Here is a 10597-nt window from a genome sequence, read left to right as displayed (position 1 = left end):
GTACTAATGTACATCAGAAAAATTGCCCATGCCCAACCAAGAGGGCAGGTGAAACCCATTAATCGCTTTGGTTAATGTGGCTTAATTGGTAACTAGGCCTGGAGGCAGCCCAGTTAAAATAAAAATTGGTTCAGGTGCAAGTTTCAACGCTTTAATGAGCATTGAAACGTATAAACATTGTTTACAAGAGTTATATGACTGAGCCTTGTGGGCCTAAGAAAAATTGCACGTTCTGCGTGATTATGTGAGGTTTCAGGAGGAGGAGCAGGAGGAGGAATATTATACACAGATTGATGAAGCAAAAATGTCCCCGTTTTTGATGGTGATAGAGAACGATGCTTCCATCCGCGGGTGCAGCCTACGTATTGCTTAGGTATCGCTGCTGTCCGCTGGTGGAGAAGAGAAGTCTGGGGAAATCCAGGCTTTGTTCATCTTGATGAGTGTAAGCCTGTCGGCACTGTCGGTTGACAGGCGGGTACGCTTATCCGTGATGATTCCCCCAGCCGCACTAAACACCCTCTCTGACAAGACGCTAGCCGCAGGACAAGCAAGCACCTCCAGGGCATACAGCGCGAGTTCAGGCCACGTGTCCAGCTTCGACACCCAGTAGTGGTAGGGGGCAGAGGCGTCACGGAGGACGGTCGTGCGATCGGCTACGTACTCCCCCACCATCCTTTTACAGTGCTCCCGCCGACTCAGCCTTGACTGGGGAGCGGTGACACAGTCTTGCTGGGGAGCCATAAAGCTGGCAAAGGCCTTGGAGAATGTTCCCCTGCCTGCGCTGTACATGCTGCCTGATCTCTGCGCCTCCCCTGCTACCTGGCCCTCGGAACTGCGCCTTCTGCCACTAGCGCTGTCGGATGGGAAGTTTACCATCAGTTTGTCCACCAGCGCCCTGTGGTATAGCATCATTCTGGAACCCCTTTCCTCTTCGGGAATGAGAGTGGAAAGGTTCTCCTTATACCGTGGGTCGAGCAGTGTGTACACCCAGTAATCCGTAGTGGCCAGAATGCGTGTAACGCGAGGGTCACGAGAAAGGCATCCTAACATGAAGTCAGCCATGTGTGCCAGGGTACCTGTACGCAACACATGGCTGTCCTCACTAGGAAGATCACTTTCAGGATCCTCCTCCTCCTCCGGCCATACACGCTGAAAGGATGACAGGCAAGCAGCATGTGTACCCGCAGCAGTAGGCCAAGCTGTCTCTTCCCCTCCTCCTCATGCTCCTCCACCTCCTCCTCCTCCTCAACGCGCTGAGATATAGACATGAAGGTGCTCTGACTATCCAGCGACATACTGTCTTCCCACGCCTCCGTTTCCGAGTGCAAAGCGTCTGCCTTTATGCTTTGCAGGGAACTTCTCAAGAGGCATAGCAGAGGAATGGTGACGCTAATGATTGCAGCATCCCCGCTCACCATCTGGGTAGACTCCTCAAAGTTTCCAAGGACCTGGCAGATGTCTGCCAGCCAGGCCCACTCTTCTGTAAAGAATTGAGGAGGCTGACTCCCACTACGCCGCCCATGTTGGAGTTGGTATTCCACTATAGCTCTACGCTGCTCATAGAGCCTGGCCAACATGTGGAGCGTAGAGTTCTACAGTTTGGGCACGTCGCACAGCAGTCGGTGCACTGGCAGATTAAACCGATGTTGCAGGGTCCGCAGGGTGGCAGCGTCTGTGTGGGACTTGCGGAAATGTGCGCTGACCCGGCGCACCTTTCCGAGCAGGTATGACAAGTGTGGGTAGCTTTTCAGAAAGCGCTGAACCACCAAATTAAAGACATGGGCCAGGCATAGCACGTGCGTGAGGCTGCCGAGCTGCAGAGCCTCCACCAGGTTACGGCCGTTGTCACACACGACCATGCCCGGTTGGAGGCTCAGCAGCGCAAGCAAGCGGTCGGTCTGCTCTGTCAGACCCTGCAGCAGTTCGTGGGCCGTGTGCCTCTTCTCTCCTAAGCTGAGTAGTTTCAGCACGGCCTGCTGACGCTTGCCCACCGCTGTGCTGCCACGCCGCGCGACACCGACTGCTGGCGACGTGCTGCTGCTGCTGACACATCTTGATTGCGAGACAGAGGTTGCGTTGGAGGAGGAGGAGGATGTGGTGGTTTAGTGGAGGAAGCATACACCGCCGCAGATACCAGCACCGAGCTGGGGCCCGCAATTCTGGGGGTGGGTAGGACGTGAGCAGTCCCAGGCTCTGACTCTGTCCCAGCCTCCACTAAATTCACCCAATGTGCCGTCAGGGAGATATAGTGGCCCTGCCCGCCTGTGCTTGTCCACGTGTCCGTTGTTAAGTGGACCTTGGCAGTAACCGCGTTGGTGAGGGCGCGTACAATGTTGCGGGAGACGTGGTCGTGCAGGGCTGGGACGGCACATCGGGAAAAGTAGTGGCAACTGGGAACCGAGTAGCGCGGGGCTGCCGCCGCCATCCTGCTTTTGAAAGCCTCCGTTTCCACAAGCCTATACGGCAGCATCTCCAGGCTGATCAATTTGGCTATGTGCACGTTTAACTCTTGAGCGTGCGGGTGCGTGGCGGCGTACTTGCGCTTGCGCTCAAACAGTGGCACTAGCGACGTCTGGACGTTGCGCTGAGAGACATTGCTGGATGGGGCCGAGGACAGCGGAGGTGAGGGTGTGGGTGCAGGCCAGGAGACAGTAGTGCCTGTGTCCTCAGAGGGGGGTTGGATCTCAGTGGCAGGTTGGGGCACAGGGGGAGAGGCAGTGGTGCAAACCGGAGGCGGTGAACGGCCTTCGTCCCACCTTGTGGGGTGCTTGGCCATCATATGCCTGCGCATGCTGGTGGTGGTGGCTCCCCAGCTGATCTTGGCGCAACAAAGGTTGCACACCACTGTTCGTCGGTCGTCAGGCGTCTCTGTGAAAAACTGCCACACCGTAGAGCACCTTGACCTCTGCAGGGTGGCATGGCGCGAGGGGGCGCTTTGGGAAACAGTTGGTGGATTATTCGGTCTGGCCCTGCCTCTACCCCTGGCCACCGCACTGGCTCGGCCTGTGCCCACACCCTGACTTGGGCCTCCGCGTCCTCGCCCGCGTCCACGTCCTCTAGGCCTACCCCTACCCCTCAGCATGCTGTATTACCAGTAGTGCAGAAACAGAACGCTGTAATTAAATGTGGTTGGTGGCTGACTTCGCTTACGGAACGTACAGCAGAGCCAGGAAATAATTTTGTGCAAGCCTGCTGTAACACTTAGCTGGCTACGTATGAATTAGGAGGACAACTACACCCAGCACAGACCCAGTACACTGAGGACAGTCACAGGCAGCCCAAATAGATTTTTTTCCCCAAATGTTTTTGGAAAGGCCCACTGCCTATATTCAATAAATATATGTCTTCTGTCCCTGCCTCACCACCACTACTGGCCCTGGACTATGTATAATTACTGCAGGGCGCAATGCTCTGCACGGCCGATATCCAAAAAAAAAAAAAAGTGCAACACTGCAAAAAGCAGCCTCAACAGTACTGCACACGGTTAGTTGTTTCCCTAAGAAGGACCATTCGGGTTCTTGAAGCCTAAAATACTCCTAACACTCTCCCTATAGCAGCTCCGGCACCAGCAGCACTGTCCCTGATCTCTGTCAGAATAAATCTGTGGCGAGCCGCGGGAGGGGCCGATTTTTATACTCGGGTGACACCTGATCTCGCCAGCCACTCACTGCAGGGGGGTGGTATAGGGCTTGAACGTCGCAGGGGGAAGTTGTAATGCCTTCCCTGTCTTTCTATTGGCCAGAAAAGCGCGCTAACGTCTCAGAGATGAAAGTGAAAGTAACTCGAACATCGCGTGGTACTCGTCACGAGTAACTAGCATCTCGAACATGCTACTACTCGAACGAGTATCAAGCTCGGACGAGTACGTTCGCTCATCTCTACTAGCAACAGTGCAAATCCCTTTATTTACCTAAAATTATATTTTCCTGCTGAAAAATCCCAATAAAGTGTTAGCCACAAGGGAGGAGGGGGTCTTCCTTTTCTGTACTTTGCTCTGTACTGCCTTTTGTCAAGTTAAGTCTGTCTTTGGTAATCGAGATAACATGGATAACGGGACATGGAGGAAGGTGATGACTCTGCTGCCCATAGAGCTTTATGGAAGCAGATAGAATCAGAAACTCACATATATATGGAGCTAATAGTGAGTGATTTACTGTCCCACACCTACTGTACCGAAATCACATCTATACTGCTCATTCCTGCTGTACACTACCTTACATAATGCAGCTATTCCTCTGTGTGTGACACACAGAGTTAGAGGTCCTTCACACTGGCGATCGCAATATCACAATTTTGTTCTGGCAATTTCTGAGCGTCTGCGATGCTTTTTCTTCTGAAAAAATCGTGTATCGCCGCCGCTCACGATTTTCTCGCATGATTAAATTGTGCGACAGTCAATAGGAGTTAAAAATGTATCACATTGCACAAAAATTGCAAGTTCATGCATTGTGATAAAATGGAGGCTCCATAGGGAAACATGGGCTAGAACAAAATCGCAAAACACAGAAAGATAGGACATGCTGTGATTTTTTTTTTTTTTAAACCACACATCACATAAGGGAAAACATTGCAAATGGGAATGAAACCATTGAAAATCATTGGTTTCATAATTCTGCATTTTCACTGACTGTTGCAGTGTGAAGGCACCCTTAGGGAACAGAATGCGGTTTCCTCCATGTGCAGTGTATAGAAGACAACATAGCAGCTAGTCTCCCCCCTCCAGCTAAGAGAGAATTGATAATTAGAGATATAGCCAGCAGACGGCAAAAACTGGTTATAGATGTAGGATACAAGCCATATAATGGCCAGAAATAGTGTTATTCCTCAGGTACACGGCAGCTTATTCTAAAACGTTATGAATAGAGATGAGCGAGTATACTCGCTAAGGCACTACTCGCTCGAGTAATGTGCCTTAGCCGAGTATCTCCCCGCTCGTCTCGAAAGATTCGGGGGCCGCCGCAGCTGACAGGTGAGTTGCGGCGGGGAGCGGGGCAGAGCGGGCGGGAGAGAGAGATCTCCCCTCCGTTCCTCCCTGCTCTCCCCCGCAGCTCCCCGCCCCGCGGCGGCACCCGAATCTTTCGGGACGAGCAGGGAGATACTCGGATAAGGCACATTACTCGAGTGAGTAGTGCCTTAGCGAGTATACTCGCTCATCCCTAGTTATGAATGATTTAAACGGGATAACGCGGTATCTTGCGTTTCATTGAGTTAAAAGCTTAAACAGGACTGTTATCGTGGCTGGCATGCCGGTTTTAAAATTACGGGTATGTCCTGTGAAATAGCAATATAGGTCCAAAAGTGGTCAGCTGCCTTCTCCTTGCTGAGGTACATGTGGAAAGGCAGCCTCCCATAGTACAATGTACACAAAGTGCTGGCACTCACAAATTCTTTCTTAGCATCTCTCTATCCGTGTGTCGGTCTCTTCAGCTTTGATGTACTTGTTATATTATTTGCTTCTTTATTTTTTATAATCTTGAATATATTGTAGGTGCTGCAATCTTGGCTACATTATGCTGTAATAACCATTTTCTGGACCTGAAGCATGGTTGCTTAAAGGGCTTTTCCGTAGAAAATATAAAATCCCCAAAAAGTGTCTAGGCCTTAAGGAGTTAAAGGAGTTTTCCATGGAAAATACTATTGACGTATCCCACCGATCAGATGAGCGGGTGCATGCTGTCCGCGCCGCAAATACACAGAGGTCGGAGTGGAAGCAGCAGAAGTCTCCGCATCGACCGGTACAATTGTATTATGTCTACACCACAATAATGGGTGTAGACCTTGAGTGACAGCTAAAGGCTAGGATATGCTTCCAAAGTTCCTGATTGCCTAGCTGGAGGAAGGTCCTAGCAGCGTGGGGATTGAGTTATGCCTGGGATGGAGGGTTAGGGTTAGTTTCTGTGTTAGGTTTACATTATTAACTGTAAATCGTTACATGTCAGAGCGCGACCACAGTAACATGAAACGATTTACACCAAATAATGTAAGCCTTACACATAAATTAACCTTATCCCATCCAAATTCATTTCCCCCCTGCCACAGTCGCTGCCAAGCTGTTACCAGGGCAGTGCAGACAGCGTCCACCCTTTCATGCCCACATTAACAGCACAGCACCAGCTATCAGCAGCGCAGGACATCCACCCCTGGGATGATGATCGCTGGACAAAACCCCTCAGTGGAAAAGGCAGACTGCCGGTGGTGACTGGCAGGAGCCAACAACCAAAGTAACCCTTGAGCGGACAAGGGACACCCAAATGGTGAGTGCCAGGACCTCTCAGCCTGAGGACAGGAGCGCCAACTGAGACCAGAGTGCTGCGTGCCAGGACCGCTGAGGACGGAGACAGCAGGGACTGGAGTGCTGAGTGATTGGACGACTGAGAGCCAGCAGGGACCGCAGTGCTCAGTGCTTGAACGACAGAGAGCCAGCAGGGACCGCAGTGATCAGTGCCAGGACCTGTGAGGCCCGGCACGGAGAGCCTGCCGTGCAGCTGATGAGGAATAGGGGGCATCACCTGGCTGGCAAACAGCCTTGCCCTTGTCGACACCCACCACTTCCGGTGTCAACAAGATACCCCAGTACCGCGCCGACCTCTGTGTAGTCGCCAGCGCTTGTACCTGCAGGCACGGCTCTCATTGAAATCAACACGAGCCGTGCTTGAAGTTACAAGCAAATGTGTATGAATAAATTGACAACTGGGTGTTACTATTCCTCTTTATAAAAATGGCATATTGTGTCCCTACACACTATTATAAAGGCAGCACTGATTAGACAATGTCAGACTGATGATGTCCAGATGTCAGATTATGGAACACCACAATGCAGAAGCGGCTCCAGAACTGATCTATTATGGAGAATATAATTAAGTTTTCTAAAACAAACCTGTTGGGAGAGGTGACAACTCTGCAACCATTTTCGGTAAATGTAGATTCTCAAATATAGGATTAACCTCTGCACCCCTGTAACGATGCCATTTACCATTTGGTGAGTGACCTTTCACAGTTGATTTATTTTCTGAAGAACTCTTTGAAGTGTTTTTTTTCCTCTTGCATTGGACTCCATATGTGTTCTCACATACAGCCGTGGGTTCCCCTAATCCAGCAAATGTTCCACAGCTGTCAGTGGGCAAGAGACTGACTTAGTCATTTAGCTTTGGAGACATTGACAGCAATGAGGAGTTATGAAGTGTGGGTTTTGTCATGTTTTATAAAGTCATCACAGTTAACTTTAGATACTGTCAAGCCTTAATAATTCAGTAGGCTAGGCATGCATGGGAATGTACATGACTGGCATCAGGAGGATGACTATGGGGTGTAGTCATAAAGACGGATCCAGCACTGTATCTCAGTACTGCTGTCCTATATTGAAATAACCATAGAGTACTTGAATAAGAAGGCATGGTTGCACTACATGAAGGTATGGCTCAAGGGCCCCAGAACATGCATTTCAATTTTGTGTTGTGGCCCCTGCAAGAGAGAGTAAAACCCAACTGAACTGCTAAATTGAAGAGTAGCATGTGAAAAGCAGAAATCCACTTACCATGTCTCTCTAAGTCCTGTGCAACCGCTGCTATAAGTGAAGGAAAGTGTACTCGAAGTGGCCTCCATCCGCTACGATGAGGGCAGACCATCCAGGAAGTCAATACCGGCGCCTAAAGAAGAATCAGGTACCGATCCGTGTTCGGCAAAAGGAGCGGCAGGTGTGAGGGGGGTATCTCTCCTATTTTATGTGTTTTCATGCACTTGCCGATCACCATGTTTATATACACACACTAATATGTATACACACACGTATATATTTATTACCTTTATATACATGATAAAATCTATCTCTAGCACTTAGGCCGAATGCACACGGCTGGGTTGGATTCCCACTATGAGATCTCGCAGCGGATTCAGACCCTGTGCCCCAGCGGTGACCCCCTGCGTACCTTTGCAATGTCTTCTCTGTGCTGTGGATGTTCCGGCTGGTGCACCGCCGAACGTGCACAGAATGATGCACCGGCGATTTAGAAATTGACATTTCGGAATCGTCGTGGGATGGACAGCTTCCATTGACTGCAATGGAAGCAGTCCGTGCGAAGCCCACACTAGAATAGGACATGCTGCGATTTCCCCACCTCCCACGATTTTCCGTTCGTGGGCATGGAAAAGCGTTTAGCACATCTATAAGGCAGTATTTGCTACGGACGCCCGCTCCGGATCCTGCAGTGCAAATACGCTTGTGTGCATTGGGCCTTACACTTCATTGAGGGGATATGATTAGATTTAGAGATGAGCGAGCATACTCGCTAAGGGCAATCGCTCGAGCGAGCATTGCTCTTAGCGAATACCTGCCCACTCGAGAAAGCATTGCCCTTAGCGAGTACCTGCCTGCTCGAGAGAAAAGGTTCAGGTGCTGGTGCGGGGGAGCGGTGAGTAGTGGCAGTCAGCAGGGGGGAGAGAGAGATCTCCCCTCCGTTCCTCCCCGCTCTTCCCCACAACTCCCTGCCCGCCGCCGGCACCCGAACCTTTTCTCTCGAGGGGGCAGGTACTCGCTAAGGGCAATGCTCGCTCAAGTAATTGCCCTTAGCGAGTATGCTCGCTCATCACTAATTAGATTGTTACTCTGGTATTTATAGTGTTGTATATCTGAGGGATTCTTTCCTGTTGAATGTCAAGTGTCTATCTGTTATTATTGTGTTTTGTTGCTAGGGGTTTTATAGATCTTAATAAATGAAGGTGTAGGTCCAATGTGTTACTTTATGGGTGTATTATTCCATATATCCATAGGACTTATATTGGAGGTGAGCTTCTAGTGGTCTTTTAAATAGGGAAAAATGTATTTACTAAGCCTGGCATTTACAACGTTGGGCCTCTTCATGTATTTAGCGCAACCCCAACTCCTGCGTGCGCCTTCAGAGAAATGTACACCACTTCGAACCTGGCATAAGTTTCTGACATGATTTATGCCGGTTTTTGGAGTAAATTGTACATAAATTTGTCGGCCTGGCAGCAATGCCCCTTCCCAAAGGCTCTGCCCACTTTTTGAAAAGTGGCATGGCCAGTGCAAACAAAAAAGTCAAATCTTTTTATACAAATACCTGCTTAAGCAAAAATTGGCTTTTTTTTTTGTACACCGGGAACTGCGGGAAAACATTTTATGAATGTCCCCCAAAGCGTCTAAAGATGCACCTAGTTTATTATCCAGTATTAGCCACTGTGATACATTTGGTGCCTTTTCAGACTGGGTGGTAGAAGTTTACACTGTCTATTATTCTACCTTAATTTGAGCAAGTCTTGATATGGCGTAAAACTGGAGCGAACATGTATGTAGCGGCACAGCTGTCTGGTAACACTTAAGTGTTTCATTTAACTTTTTGCAGTAAAACTGGTACAATATTTAGAGGAAGCGAGATTAAAACAGATTTATATGGCTTATATTGAATTAAATTGGAGTGACCCTCCAGTCAGGAGCTCAAAATTGATATGCAAGTCAGAGCCTACAGGGATGATTACCTGCTATTTATTTAGTCCTCAGATCTTTCACCTCGGCTGCTTTTTAGCTTGGCTCTATTAGGCCTGAGCTATGATCAGTGACTATAGTTTAGCTACAGTGCCTAATCTGAAGTAGGCTTGGTTACGCCCACTGTCTCATCACTGGTATAGGGGGAGACACACCCCCTGCCTCCTATGCAGCCTGCAGCTATAAGAGGGGTGTGTCCAAGACTACTCCAGATTTGACACTGTAGCTAAACTATAGTCACAGATTACAACTCTGTCCTAATAGAGCTGAGGAGAAGGATTTGAGGAAAATAAGTTATAGATATTCATCCCCCACAGGTACTGACTGACCTGTCAGTTTTCGGCTCCTTACTGGAGGGATTCTTTAAAATTTGCATGCACTAAGCTTCCCCTCATTACACATATAATTTTATTATACAAACAGTAAGTTATCAGACTTCTAGGATACGTCACATACAGAACTCTGAGGGTCCTAACATTTGAAGGTTTTTACATTTAGCAAATCACCTGTTGGTCTTGAAGGAATCCACATACCTTTCTTATGCGCGGCCCTTCTGCTGCTTACATCCCACTCTGATGTAATGATGGAAACTTTTTCTAGTTGTGAGCTGTGAAGTCATGGTAGTTTTTAGTTCAATTATTAAATTGAGTCACATTGATTTTACCAAGATTTCAAAGGACATCACTCTCCACTCGGTTCGAACAGAAGTATGAGATGATCCAGAATTCTTATTTTGTGAAAAATAGGACTGTATCAAAATAGACCTATCAAGAGAGCTGACAGTTCTTCCTTAAGATCATCATTTATGATCCAGGTGGTGTTGACCTGAATGTAGGCCTTAACCCTTTCCAATCCAATGTCAGACCTCCCTAGTCCCACATTTAAATTTCCCTGCATAGCTCTGATGCCGGGTGAGGTCCGACACAGGTTTTTAACACTGGGCAGGACAGCTCTACAATGTCGGAGGCTGTACTGCGTATGTACAGTACACTATGCAGGACATCGCAGCTCCGCTGTCATATGGCCGGGAAATTGGATTGGAAAGGGTTAATGGTATGTCCAAACTTGGCTTGGGACTTTATTAGGACATGAAAGGTA

The sequence above is a fragment of the Eleutherodactylus coqui genome, chromosome 5, assembly GCF_035609145.1.
Source record: "Eleutherodactylus coqui strain aEleCoq1 chromosome 5, aEleCoq1.hap1, whole genome shotgun sequence".
Lineage (NCBI taxonomy): Eukaryota > Metazoa > Chordata > Amphibia > Anura > Eleutherodactylidae > Eleutherodactylus > Eleutherodactylus coqui.
Note: the sequence above shows the minus strand (reverse complement) of the source record.